Source organism: Sarcophilus harrisii, chromosome 4 (genome assembly GCF_902635505.1).
Source record: "Sarcophilus harrisii chromosome 4, mSarHar1.11, whole genome shotgun sequence".
NCBI classification, from domain to species: Eukaryota; Metazoa; Chordata; class Mammalia; order Dasyuromorphia; family Dasyuridae; genus Sarcophilus; species Sarcophilus harrisii.
Window position 1 is genome coordinate 151,059,917 of NC_045429.1, and position 15,262 is coordinate 151,075,178.

Genomic DNA, 15,262 nt, shown 5'->3' on the forward strand with positions numbered 1-15,262 from the left:
TTATTTAACCTCAACCCAGAATGAATGATGGGAGGTGCTTACATGTGTCTGAGAGGAATGCACAATGAAACATTAACCTCATGTAGAAGTCAGCCAACAGAGTAATAACATTAAGGAAAACCATAACTTCCCTACTAAAATAATTTAGAATCATAGAGAATTGAAATATCAAAACACACTTCCAGTAATGCACATTTTAAACAATTATTGAGAAATAAGAAAAAATACATAACTTAGTATGACCTTAAGTTAGTTTTTATAAAGTATAAGTATCCAAAAATTATTATGTAATACCAATGAAGTTTTTTTTTTTTTTTTTTTTTTTTTTTTTTTTTTTTTTGGTAAAAAGCCACTAGGAAAGAAACTGTGGTGCATAAAAGTTTCTCTTTTCTTGAAAGCTAAATTGTTATAATTAGAAGATACTTCATTACTTCAAGGACTTTTTAAAAAATTTCATCTGTGTTGGTATCCCTCTGCCAGTGCAAATAGAAGTCATCCCATGCTTCAGTAGAATAATCTTCATTAATTGTTTCCAAAATAAGTCATCATCTCATTTCAACTAGTTTTTTGGTGATGAACTTTTGTAAATTTAGTGAGTCTGTTCTAGCCCAAAGACTAAACTCATTCAGTATCTTGTATTGCTGGACTCAGGAATGTACATGTACATGTTTAGCAACTAGACATCTGAAAAAAAATACATTTTTAATAAACTATTAAAGTTTATTTTCTATATTATATCTTCTTAACCCCTCTCAAGTTTACACAATGAAGTCCTGATTTCTAGCATCTGTTACAAATTTCTGAGATGTAACGGTTAACATTGAAAATTTAAGCCATTTTGCAGAAACTGGTTTGACCTGGCTCCAGTATACCCCTGTACCTCAGCCTAGACATACTTGATGCTTTTCTAGCTTTATAGTTAGTTATTCAGCCAACTATAATTTATTAAGACCAGCAATGTACTAAACACTTACCATACAAAAGAAAGGCAAACAAACAAACAAAACCCCAACCCTAAGGAACTCTGTCAAATATAAAAAGCAACATAAAAAATGCATATATAAATGATATGTACAGGGTAAATTTGTAATAAAAAGGTATGGCACTAGTATTGAGGAAGATATGGGAAAGTCTTTCTAATAGAAGACAGAATTTTCATGGGAGCTTAAAGGAAGCCAGGAAAGTCAGGAGACAGAAGTGAGGAAGGGGAGAGCATTATAGGAACAAGCTATAAAAATATCCAGAGTCTGGAGGAGTGTTTTAGGTGAGGAACAGGAAGGAAGCCAGTTTGTAAGACCTGCCAAACCTTGGGCTATGCTACTAAGAACATAGGGTGACTGTGCTGTGATGATATTAATGGAGGAAGTAGGAGATTTGAAAACAACACAAAGCTGTCTATTTTGTGATCCTGCAGTTTGGTTGTGTGTGTGTGTGTGTGTGTGTGTGTGTGTGTGTATGTGTGTGTGTGTGTTTTCTTCTTTCCTGTAAAACAATACTAGACAATTTTTATCTCATTATTTTATATTTAAATAATTTTGGAAACTTGTCTAATGCTTAATAACATTTTGTCTTGATTTATTGATTGTATTAACTAGGACATCACTGCACGTATTACTTATAAATACTAACCATCTGAATGCAAATTTAAAGAAATAAAAGGTGTTTCCTCTTTGTTCCACTCCATTGTTAGTTCACATGACATTTTAAGTGAACTGTTGTTTTCTGTGGAACATTAGCATATGTGCTGCCATTTTGCACACCCATAGGCTATTTACAGAAAAGCTTTCTTTTCTCATGAGTGGAAAAAGTGAAACTCATAAATTCACTTCAGCAATAGTACAGAAAATATTTTTTCAGAGATGATTATCTCCTTGTCTTTATTTTTGTATGGCATATAAAGAAGGTAATAATGATTTTTAGAATTCTTTTTATGTTCTGTTTTACAAACTGAAGGACTATAGCAAAGTGGCTGAAATCCATATCAAGTTGAAGATTTTTATAATATCCTTTTTCGTTCAGAAAGCTTTATCACTCTAGGATTAAATATTGACATGTGAATGAATTGATATAGTGAACTCTTTATGTAGAATGGCCCCTTCTCTGAACTTACTTAAAGTTTTAGAGAGTTTTCTGGAGAATTGAGAACTCACCAGAGATAATGATTGAACTCATGTCTTCCTGGCTGTGTGGTCAACTTTTTGTCCACTGTACCAGCCTGCTGCACTCTACCATAATATTTTAACCGCAGAAATGTACATAAACAGAAGACATTACTTTTTTAAAAAATATTTATTTTATTCTGAACTTAAGAAATGAAACAAGTATTTCCATAGCACAGTAGAATAGGAAAAAAAAAAAGATAATTATACCTGAAATTGAAACTCGATTATGTAAAACTTGCTATTTCTTTTGAATACATAATAAAGTTATCATGTAACTTTTTAAACTTTTTTTCTCCCTCCACCTCACTCAGGAGGCTACCATTAGATACTTGTGTATGTGTGTGTGTGTGTGTGTGTGTGTGTGTGTGTGTGTGTAAAGTCATTCTATACATACTTCTTTTTCTAGATGTAGACAGCATCTTCCTTCATATGTCCTTTATAATTAGCATAGGTATTTATGATAAATAAAATAATATTCACTCCAACTTGTTCTTAAAACAATATTGCTATTGCTGTATACATTGTTCTTTGGGTTCTGCTCATTTCACTCTTTATTATTTTGTGTAAGTCTATACATGTACTTCCATAGATTGTCCAAGGTCATCAAGCTCATCATTTCTTTTAGCATAGTACTGTTCTATCACAGTCATATACCAAAACTTTTTGAACCATCCCCAGTGGAGAGGCATCCCCACAATTTCCAATTTTTTGCCACCACAGAGATTCTATAAATATTTTAGAACATCTAGGTTCTTTTCCTTTTTTCCCCTAATTATCTTTGGAAACAGACCAAAGTGGTAATGCTAAGTGAAAGGGTAATAGAAGTTGTGACTTATTTAGAAGTTGAAATGGAATAAGTAGATTCTTATAAATTGGTATCTCTGGGACATATTTGAAAGTTAACGTGATGTTGTAAAAATTTTTGGACATGGAATTTGAATTGAAATAGGTTGCTGAAATGTGTATATGCATATATACATACACACACATAAATTTACAAATTTTGAATCTACTCTAGCACAAAGACCAAACTCATTCAATATCCTGTATCTCTTGACTCAGAGATGTGCTGAGAAATGATTAGCAACTAGGTATCTGAAAAAAAAAAAGCATACAAAATACACTTTTAATAAACTACTAACATTTTTTCCACTATTCTCTTAAGTCTAGACAATCAAGCCCTGATTTGTAGTATTTCTTCCAAATTTCTGAAGTGTTTTGTAATGCTTTATCTTTGAAAGGAAATGCAACTCCACTTTGGTGGAGAGAATGCACAAATATACAGAGTTGATTTTTTTTCACTTTTATTGAAACTTTATCAATGTATTTTTTTGTTTTTTTTTTCATTGCATTTACAGATTACTTTCATTCTGTGAATGATCTCTTATAACAGTGGATCATTTAAGTAAACTAAGTAAATGATGACCATGTCTGAAAGTGTGTATAACATTCCAAATCTATAGCACACCCCTTTCCTTCTCTATTAAAAAAAATTAACAGAATATATTTTTTCTCATTCTTACCTCCCACCCTTTCCACAAAGGAAAAACAAATTCCTTGTAACTAATATACACAGTCAAACAAAACAAATTCCTTCATTGGCTGTATACAAAAATAAATCCGATTTTGCACCTTAAATCTATCACCTTTTTGTCACGAAGTGGAAAGTGTGCTTCATAATTTGTCTTTTCTACATTTGAGTTTTTAAGACACCTCTATCTTCAGGATCTTGAAACCTAGACTTTCCTAGTTCGCATCAATCTTATGATTATAGGAAGAGAAGAGCTTGTCAGGTGTCATTTTGAACCTCTGCAAATGGTTGATTTAAGGCATGAAGAACAAAGCTGATTTTTTTTTCAAAGATAAGTATTCTCTTAATAATTTGCCCTTTGCAGCAGCAGTACCTTATCTGACTGCCCACGTTCATCTGGCTGCTGACGCTGTACATGCTTCATTTGCACAAGCTATTTTTACACCTTTTGTGTCTTTTGAGGAACCAAGTGGGCATGCTAGCTTGTAATGATTCACATCTCAAAGTGAACAGGGTGTCCTGAGATGTTGCTACAGTGATGTGCAGAAGAGAAGAAAAAAATTTTTAGAGCAAACTAATTAATTCTTGTAGGCATTTTGAATGTTCAGATGAAGTAGCATTGATAGCATGGTCTCATTAACATGTATTCTCTGCTTTTGGTTGGCAATATGCCTTCATGATTTGCATTAGTAACTTATCTGAACCAACTGACAATGTTGTAAATAGATAATAAATCTACCACTTTGTGGTAGATTTGTGTTTTTCTTAGTCCCTCAAAACTTAGAGAAAAGTGCCTTTATGAAGAATGATTGATGGGTGTGTTTTTAATGAAGTATGGCATTGGCCTTTAATTGAATTTTTTGGATCATATTTGAATAAAATATTGTATTAATTCAAAGTGTTAGGTCCTTAATTTTTTCCCATAGGTGTCATATTAGTACTTTATCCTAATTAGTATTTTTCTTTTAGAAACTACTTCTAGCCTTAAATAGTAGCTTAGACTGCAAAGAGTTAGCAAAACTTGAAATAAAGTGGATCCTTCTGAGACTTTATCTAGAAAACTTTAGTATTCTAAACATGAAAGGGACTCATTAAAAACTGATCCTTTCCATGGAAATTTTCTGTGTTATATATCACTAGAACAATATAAACTCCAGAATTAGATGATAGAATTAATTTTTTATTTGTAATCACTAGTTGTGTTTCTTGTAATTTACAGGAATCACAAATATATGTCCATAAAGTTTAAGCAAGGTCAAAAGAATAAAAAGTTTTAATTGACTATGCACTCCTTGAAAGATCTAATTGTCATGTAGAATGGCAGTTTCCATGGCTAGAGATTGGGCAGGGAGAGGAGGGGCCACGTCAATTCTAAACTTTGTATTTTACTGTATTTTAGCATAATCCTTTGCATACAGCAATCCTTAATAAATGTTTATTGAATTGATTCTCCAGGCAAAGTCTTCTTGTGCATTGAGGAGTAATGAGTCTTTGTTAATTCACATCAATGGCACTTTACCATCTATTCAAATCGCATTAATTTTTAATGTGCCATACATTTTGCAGGAATCCTATGGATATTGGTTTGCCAAAGGCAGAACAGTTTTATTCTATTGTTAATATGAAAGTAAAAGGTTAATAACCAAGAAATATAATTTTACTGCATTTTTTTAAAATTTAATTTGATGTAAAATTCTTTTTTCCCACTTTGAATGCAACCAATTTTTTTTTTTTAAAGAACGTGGAACATTTTTCATGCAGCTGCTTATGTGGAGAGAAATGTGACTCCAGATTGGTAGAGAGAATACTAAATACAATTTTGCATTCTCACTTAAAATTCCTACAGAATAGGTTCTACACACTTTTTTAGGGGAGAAGAGGGAGATGCATAGTTCCAGATCTTCTTGCTGGAGACACATGTGTGGTTCCAGTCAGTCTGTAAGGACATGAATAAAGATGTAGCAAATGATTAGCATTTTCTCCACCAAACTAGAGTCACATTTCTTTTCATAGATGTAGCATTATAGAACACTCCGGGCATGATTAGAATTTCTGTTCCATATACAAATGACATTGCAGTCAAGCTTGAGAGGAAATCACATGTTCACTATTTTGGGAAAAATAACTGAACAACATTTTTATGAATGACTAATTTTAGATACAGAAAGTGAATATTGATAGACTTCATTTAGTGGTTAGCAATAGCACTCTGGAATGGAAATACCACTGCACTTAAAAGTTGGAAGACTTGGATTTTAGTTCAAACTTTACTACTTTCTAGGCATATAACCATAAAGTCATTTCTACCATGATAGGCATTAAAATAAATATCTAAGATTTCTTTTAGATCTAGGCTTCATTATGAATCTTAATGATATTATAAAATGAAGAATAAATTTTATTAGGAAAAAATCTCCATTATTACTTTACGGTGTTACCATTTCATGCTCACTTGAATATTTCCACTGCTCTGTTTCTTCAGTTATATTTTTTCTCCCATTTTTCTAAAGAATTTCTAGGCTTGTAAAAATTCCCAGATGGACAACAGCTTGAATTAACCCAAACTTTCATTTGCATCTAATCCAAAGAAATCAATTAAAAGCAAGTCTTTTTACTTATTCAGAATATGCTCTTCAAACATCTTCTTAAAGCTACTTTTCTCTGAGTCAAAAATACCTTTATTAGCAGAAAATAGCTATACTTCCTCGTTGAAGCCAATTTGCACTCTGGAGAGACCCTTGTTAAAGTTGATATGCCAAAGAGATTTCATCTCATTCTTTACTGGGCCTTTCTATCGAAATTATTTAACTGGATTGTCAAATAACAGCAATTTGATATGAGACCAAGGAACAGGACAAGTCATGTTTTTAAATAATAAGTACTTTTCTTCTCTTTTGACTCTCTGGAAGAGTTTAAATCATTTTCTAATCTAATGATTGCCTATCATGATAGAAAGGAAATATTTTCAACTAGCAGAGTATGATGACAACAGAAATAGAAGGAAAAGTTATATCTTATCACATGTGGGACAATTGCAGTAGGCCTGATAATAGTTACTTTGCCTTTTTGAATATTTGCACTAAAATATCCCCATGGAAATGATTATAGAGGAAAACAGTTCCTTGATGTTCTCTAAAACCATGTTTAGTTTACCTACAGTAAAATGTTTTCTCTTTTCATAACTTTTACATAAATTAGGACAAAATTAACTCTGAATGTTGTCAAAAGTTTATTATCTGTTTAATGATGTTTCAAAATTATTTAATTTTTGTTTCTCCCTCTACAAAAGAGATTTCAGTGAATTAGATTGACATTCTTTACAACATACTCAGATGTCTCTTCATGGATAGTATAGCAATGCTTGGGTTTTTGAAGATTATTCTAAAATATTACAAACACTGGGAAGTCCTACTGAATTATCTAGTTTTTCAATATGACCTAATGATGGACTGTTTTGAGTCTCTCAGTCAAGTAAATTTGTCAAGGAGGCCTATCTCCAAAGGAAGATATATCCTTTTGGCTACAATAACCTGTGAAGATCACCTACTAGGATAGTTGAAAGCTATACTGCTGGACAAAATGCTTCAGAACTTAACCAATGTAATTAAAGATTATTGAAGTTATAAAGTAAAACTTTAACCTTAATCATTTTGATATTTTTGTATGAAAATATCTCTAGTGTTTCATTTCCCCCAAAATATCGATGAATTAGGAAACACATAAACATTATTTTCATATTCTTTTAGAAGACATGGGAAGTGATCTAAATCTACTTAATTAAATATCTCTGAGCATGGTGCATGCTTTAGGACTATGATATAGGCCCTTGAAAGGATAGAAAAGAAATAACAAAATAAGCTCAAAATTTTAGAGAATGACCTGATTAGTGGTTTGTGCTAACTCTGAGATCCTAATGCAACCATTAATCAAACAAGATAGCTCTATGTCTGGCACATAGTAGGTATTTAATAAATCCTTGTTTCTCTCTCATTTTAGTAAAAAAAAAAAAATTACATTTCTTGTGAGTTAAATATTAAAATGGATTTTTATAACTTAAAAATATTTGCAAATTGTTACTCATTCAATTATTTATATTAATATCATATTTTCAAATAATCTATTAATAAGCTTAGGACTTTATGTTAGTTGTTTGAAGGGTTCAGATATTTATAGCTTCACTAAAGATTTAGAATAGTAAAGTTGAAACAAATTTAGATCAAAAAATAAGAAAATGTGTCTCAACCAAGAGAGGAATCTTTGATAAAACTCTAACAGCTTCCTTAAGATTTTTAAAGTAAAATTTTACTCCTTGAATACAGAGATATGATAGCAACAGTATTGCTTTTCCTACCCTTGACTTTTACTTAGCATCATAGAAAAGAAAGTGTAATGGTAATTGACAAATTTTATTGGTAATATATGAGAGGTCCAATTTAATTTTTTTCAATTTTTTCAGAATAACAAAACTATAGGTTAGCATCTATTAAGAACATCTTCCATATTTTTAATGGTTTGCTAATAGTACTTGTTAAAATCTGCCAAAAGGACTACTTCTTCTCCCTCAAAGTATACTTCAAAATCTCCTAGGAATAAATGAAATAAAAGTTGTTAAATCAGTAACAGAACAAATAGAGATACTAAGGAAATGTTAAAAAGAACCAAACACAATTTGTTTCACATTTTGATTTAATAATTCCATGTATTATATTCCCATGCTTAAAACTTTGTTGAAATGAAAGGCAAAATCACTGAAAAGAAAATAAGTTACTGAGGGCAGCCATAACTTTCTTTTTGTCTTTATGCTCTCAATGCTTTGCCCTGTGTCTTTAATGAATTTCTTGAGTTGAAATGAATGTAAAAAAGTTTACTGATATAATGTGACTACTTGGTTGTAATTCCTGGTTTAGGAAAAATAGAATTTCATATTCTTCCAGAATTATCTTAGTAACAGAAAGCAGATCTCTTTATTCATGTGCTATTGTTCATATAGTAATGGATCATTTTAAGTAGGTTCACTTTAGTCATTATAAAGACTTGATTCCAGTCAGATGTTAGCACATAATTTAAGTGTTTAAAAATTTGTCAAGGATTTTATTTCAGATGTTTCCTGTGATGCATTTATTTCAGAAAAAGTCAGATAGAGAAAAAAAATTGTCTTTTGTAATAGCCTATAGAAATGAATTCATTACTATTTTAATAAATCACCTTATAGGGAAAAAAAAAACAACTAATGACATTGCTTAGATAAAGATACAATGATATAATCCAACCTAAGAAGGGGTGGAAATAGGTAGATTATTACCCTTCTATTGAATTGATAAACATAGAACTGAGCTGCTGATATAACTTTCTTTTTATTTTAAATTCTTCTGTGTTCCCCTCACCATACCTTTTTACTGGGAAAATTCTAGGGGAATTGATAGTCTAGGCAATTTAATATTCTGTTTGACTTCTGATGATTATATAATCTGCTCCACCTTCTTTTTTCAATTATTCATGGTGAAAATCATTCACAATACTGCAGTGTCTTTGAGGGCCTACTTATCTGCCCCTTTGTTGAATCAATACTTTTATTTGCTTGTTAATTCTAACTGGGTTTTTCCAAGATTCTATCCTATCCTTTTCTTTTTCTTTCCCCCCATACTCTTTAACTCTTGCTTACCTTATCAGTTTCCATTGGTTTAAATATCATCTCTATCTAAATGATTTCCAGATCTATATATCCAGCTCCAGTCTCTTTCCTGATCTTCTGTTAGTAATTTCTTAAGTTTCAGTCCTGCATCCCCAGTGACTTCTTAGACATTTACAAATGTCTAATCTTAGAGACATTCAAACTGAGCTCATTATCTCCCCTGAACTTCTTCCCTATTTCCAAATCTTCTTATTTCTATAAGGTACTACAATCTGAGGTTTGTACCTCAAACTTCAGATCCTTAACTTTTAAATCACTGCAGAACTGTATCCCAAATAATATTTCCATACTCATTGACCATTATTTCCCCTTCTGTACTCTGCAAACATATTAATCTGGATTTGTCCTTCTTCCTCTTCCTCACATGTGATATTCCACCTCCTATTGCCATGCCTATGCCATGAAATTGAATTTTATGCATGCATGGAATGTGCATTCTCCTTACTGCTCCCTTTCTTTCTTTGAGGCACAAGTTGGCTGCTGTCTTCTACATGAAGTCATTCCTATTCCCCTCATACCCCCCCATACTATTTTATATTTAAAAAATATATATATATATACATATGCATTTATTCACTTTATAATTTATTATCTGTTTGTATACATTTGCTATATTCCCTCCCCTATTACAATGTAAAGAGTAAGGATGATTTCATTTTCTGTACTTGTATCTCAGGAACATAAGATAGTGCCTGGTACATATTAAGGCCTAAATGATTATTTGATGATTTTAATCTGAGTACCTATCTTCTTTATATGAAATTACTCTATAGTTATAGAAGGTAGATTGAAGCTATATTGAATCAAGTACAATTATTCTGTACTATATCCTGGATATTGTTTTCTTTTGATTTGCCACCTTTCTCCTAAAAGCTAGGTGCAATAAAAATTCCAGTTAATTGAGGTTAGTGAATATGGTTTTGACCAATTATGGATTACTAGAGTTGAAAGGAACTTTAAAGACTAGGGAACCTAGCAGATAAAGTTCTGGTTTTTATAAGGAGGGCTTGAATTCTCAAATCCTGATTCAGATACTTACCACCTATGAGATCCTGGATAGATTTCTTAATTTCTCAGCCTCAGTTTCCTCTTTTATATCATGGAGACAACAATAAAGCATCTACCTTAAAAGAGTTATTGTGAACATCAAATAAAATGTACATGTGAATTCTTGTAAGTATAGCATTTTGCAAATCTTGCAGCATAAACATTACATTATTTTTGCTACTATTATTAGCTCACCTTCCAATTCAATGTAATAATTATTTCTCTAACATCCATGAAAGATGGTCATTTAGTCTCTAATTGAACACATTGCATACTGAGGCAGCTACTACACTGCTGAATCACTCTAATTATTACCAAATTATTTTTTACATTGTGTAATGTTCACTCTAAAATGTAATGTTCTCTGTTGAGGTTTTCTTGGCGTCTCTGGGAGCAGCCTTCCTTTCAGTTCAGTAATCACTACAAATGCAGCCAGGTGTTAAAGTCCAAATCTTTTATTATCTCTTTCAAAGTCCTATCTCCTTCACTTGGAGCTCAGCTAGTTTTCTGTAGGCCTTCCAGAGTCTTGGTTTCAATGGGAAAGTGAAGGAAGATACCCTGCCACCATGGTGGTGTGAGATGGGATGAATCTGTCTGAGTCCAAGGGCTTATGCTCCAGCCTTCAGCCTCCAGCCTTCTGTCCGCTTGTCTCTGAATCTCCCTGACTGAGGCTTCTAGTTTATAAGCTCCACACTGAATACAAACCAATCATTATATCACTAGGAAACCATTATATGTTATAGGATTAATCAATGCTAAACTAGATTTAATCATTGTCTCCTCAATTCCACTTAGTACCTTGTAAGCATCTTTTGTTTCAAGTTCAGAGTTCTGACCCATAGTTTCATCAATTCCACTTAGTACCTTGATTCAGGTTCTGGTCCATAAGATCTTTCTTTAATCTTCTCAACATTAAACATGACTTGTTCCTTCAATCAGATTCCCAAATGATATGATTTCTAGACTCCGTCAATATTCTGGTTACTCTTTTCTGGGGGAACTCTGATTTGTTAATATTACAAAAATTAACTTCCAAAACAGAACACAATACTTCAGATGTGCATAATACTGTGGTGTTGCTGGGGTTTAAATTCTGTCTTTGAAAGTTGCTAGATATATGACTATTGAAATCCTTTGTGTCTTTGAATCTCAGTGTCATCCAGTAAATATAATAGTAACAGTAGCATTGTCATTATTGTAATGCCCAAATGAAATAACATATGTACTTGAACAATTTTTTTCCAACTTTAGGGAATTATTCAAATGTTAGGCATTTTATTACCATCATGTTACCATAATTAGGTACTTTGGAATTTCATATAAATTATTTTTATTCTTTTAACCCATTGTCTTTATCAAGATGATATTATATTTTTATTTATTTGTGGATGACTATATTTCAAATTAAGGTATAATGGCAATAAGTAATATAGGTAGGTCTCATTTTAGTAACTTTATTACTATATTACTGCAAATATTCTGGAAGAATATTATCTCAACAATATTGGCTTCTCATCTTTAATTTCCCAAATGTCAGGTAACAACAGTACCTTCTGTGTCTGCATGGTGCCCAGATTTCTACAGAACTTCAGATTTGGAAAGGGTTTAGAAGTCATTTTGCTTGTTTCTATTCAATAAACATTTATCAAGTGCCTACTATGTATAAGTCATTGTGCCAGGTGCTAAAGAAAAACATGTACCAAGATATCAAAGAACTTATTTTTGGCATGGCCTTGACCAAACATCTGATGATTGATTGATGTGTAGAGAGGACTATTTTTAGTATAAAAACACAAATTCAGTTTGAAAATTAATGGTTTGTTCTTGTGGAGTATTGCCAAAAAAAAAAGTGAAAAAAGAATTAAGATCTTTAAATTTTTGTCATTGATTTGAAATTCCTGTGTTTCTTGTTTAGCTGTTTTTTTGAACTCATTGTGCTCTGCTATCTTAATTGGAAGAATCTCCTATTTAGAGGTGATATACTTCTTACTGTGAAATTTGTAACTGTTATTTTCTCCTCAGAGAATTATGACCTATAGTATCTTTGTTTTACTCTCTTTGCAATTTTTGTTATCACAGCAGATTTTTGTTTTTGGTAAAGGACAATATAGGAATGAGGGACATTAGACTATTTTCTGCAGTAACATCATTTGGTCTAGCAATGTGAAATATTCTGTAGCAACATCTTCATTGTCTATCACTACCATTCTTAGGATAATTATTAATTTATTTAAATAGTTTTGCAAGATGCAATTGTAATAATCTAAATCTAATAACTATATCTATATGTGTGTATATATATATAAAGTCATTCTTAAAAATATTTTCTATATGAGGTTTGCTGATCTTTTATTTTAGAAATTAAGAGATGCATTGAAAATAATTTTATATTGCCTAGAATAATTAAAATTCTAAGTTGGTCAGCACTGACCATGTTTACAAATTAAATTTTCAAGTGAATTATTATATCCTGATGCTATGAATACATTGTGTGATATTTCCTAATTGTATTTATTTTGTTCCTAGGAAGCAACAAGACAATCATGTATATTACAACTCTAAAATATGCAGGTAAGAATTTAATTATTTAAAAATGAATCTTTATCACATATTTAATCTTATAATACCCATAACCCTGAAAACCCATAAGTAAACTTCCCTAGATTCTCTTTTCTTTTGTTTCAGGAGAAATAGACTCCCTTCTTTTGAAAAAGCATTTAAAAATTATTTTATTATATATTGTATTAGTGTATATGTATATGTGTGTATATATTTATTATATATTTATAAATACACACATTTAGATAGAGAATATTAGATATCTATATACATATATATGCCTATATAGCAAACAATCAATCAATAAGGCATTTATTCAGCCACTATTATGTGTTGGGTACTGTGTTAGGCAATGGGGATACAATAGAAAAGAGATAGTTTTTGCTCTCTAGAAGCTTGTATTTTATTTGGAGACAATGCAGTGTATTCGTAGATAATTAAACCCAGGATCAAGACAAATAATTTAAAGGGGATTTCAGTTGGGGAAATTAGCAGACTGGTCAATCAGAAAGGAAAGTAGCAGTTCTAAGAGTTAGAGATTTAGGAAAGATAGTTTTCTAGGCATAGAATTAGTAGATACAATGTTGTATACTATGAACAAATAGAACAGTTTGGCTTGACCAGAAAGCACATAAATGGAAGAAAAGTATAGTCAGCCTTGAAAGACAGTAGCAACATTGTGAAGGGCTTCAGATACAGACAGAAGGTTTTATATCTATTCTGAGAGGAAGACCTATGCTTTGGAAATATCAGTTTGTCAGTTGTATGAATCGAGAGAAATACATTCAGGATAACAAGACTAATTAGAAGGCTAGGTATTGAGAGTTGAATTGGGGTTCTTATGGTGTACATAGAACAAAAGGGATGGATTGTGAGAGAACTTGAGAAAGTACAATAAAAATTAATGAATTAATAAATATTTGTTGACTGACTGGAGAATGAATGACTCTTAGTTTGCAGACCCAAAAAGCTAAAAGAATAGTGTCATCTTTGGCCAAAATGAAGAGTCTGTGAAGAGGGATCACCCAAATTGATCCCAAAAAGCTAAAAGAATAGTGTCATCTTTGGCCAAAATGGAGAGTCTGTGAAGAGGGATCAATTTGGGTGAAAGACAATGAGTTTTGTTTTGAACATAATGAATTTGAGATTCCAGTAAGAAATCAAGACTAAACATGTAGATACGAATCACATATATACAAATGACAATTGTACCCATAGGAGTTGTTGAGATTTCCAAGAAAGTGTAGAAAAAGGAAAGAGCCCTGAGTTATACAAATCTACATAGAGGATGGGACATAGATAATGATTCTGCAAAGGAGACTTAGGCCAGGTAAGAAGAAAGCCACAACTGAACAGTATAATGAAAACTTAGAGGGATATAATGATTGACAGTGTTAAAAACTGTAGCGAAACCAAGAACTTGAAGTGGGAAATTTCACTTAAATTGTGGGATAGAAACCAGATTGAAAGGGGGTAAGAAGTGATAGAAGTGTAAAAAAAAAATGGAGAAAATGAATGTTGACAGCTTTGTTGTTTTCTAGACGTTTGTCTGTGAGAAGAAAGAGAGATATCAGACAATAGTTTGAGGGGATGTAAGAGCCAAGTGAAAATCTTTGAAAGATAGAAGAAACCTGGATGTGTTCCTAGGCAAGAGAGAAAGAAGGTCAAGCTTTCAAAAAAGAAAAAAAAGCAATATTTATGTGTATGTATGTAAGTTTACCTCTGTGTACACACAGAGATGTATGTACATTTATATAGATATACATACATACATACACACACATATATATATATTTATAAAATGTAACTGGAGATGTGTTGCACTAAACATATGCAGTTCTAAAATCTGTCTAGAATCCATATAGTAATACAAATCTTTTGATTCAGGTGATTTAAATTTTTCTTTTAAAACATACTGATATCATGATACACTTTACTTCAGATTATCTTCTGTTCAAAATAAAAGCAACATTTCAAAGCGTGAACATGAAAGAAGCCAAATTTATAACTTTAAGCCAAATTTGAATTTAATATATTTTCAATAGGGTCTAGACCTGTAATTTTACTGATATAGGAAATTGCTCAATAAAGGATCACCCTCTCTAAAAAAGAAAAGGAAAGGAATAAGCATTTATTTAATGCCTATAATGTACTAAGCGCTATGCTTTACACTTTACAAATATCTAATTTGATTCTTACAATAACTCTGGGAGGCAGATGTCATATGCTAAAGTACCCCATTTTATAGTTGAGGACACCAAGGAAAACAGA

General features: G+C 31.6%; 1 protein-coding gene across 1 annotated transcript in view; it reads left to right on the forward strand.

Moving 5' to 3' along the window:
* HIVEP2 (HIVEP zinc finger 2) overlaps positions 1–15,262 on the forward strand; it is a 201,635-nt gene that overhangs the window by 156,259 nt on the left and 30,114 nt on the right. Inside the window, exon 4 of the mRNA XM_003769514.4 lies at positions 12,959–13,003. The gene's annotated coding sequence lies outside the window, so the exon portion shown is untranslated. The remainder of the gene's footprint in view (positions 1–12,958; positions 13,004–15,262) is intronic.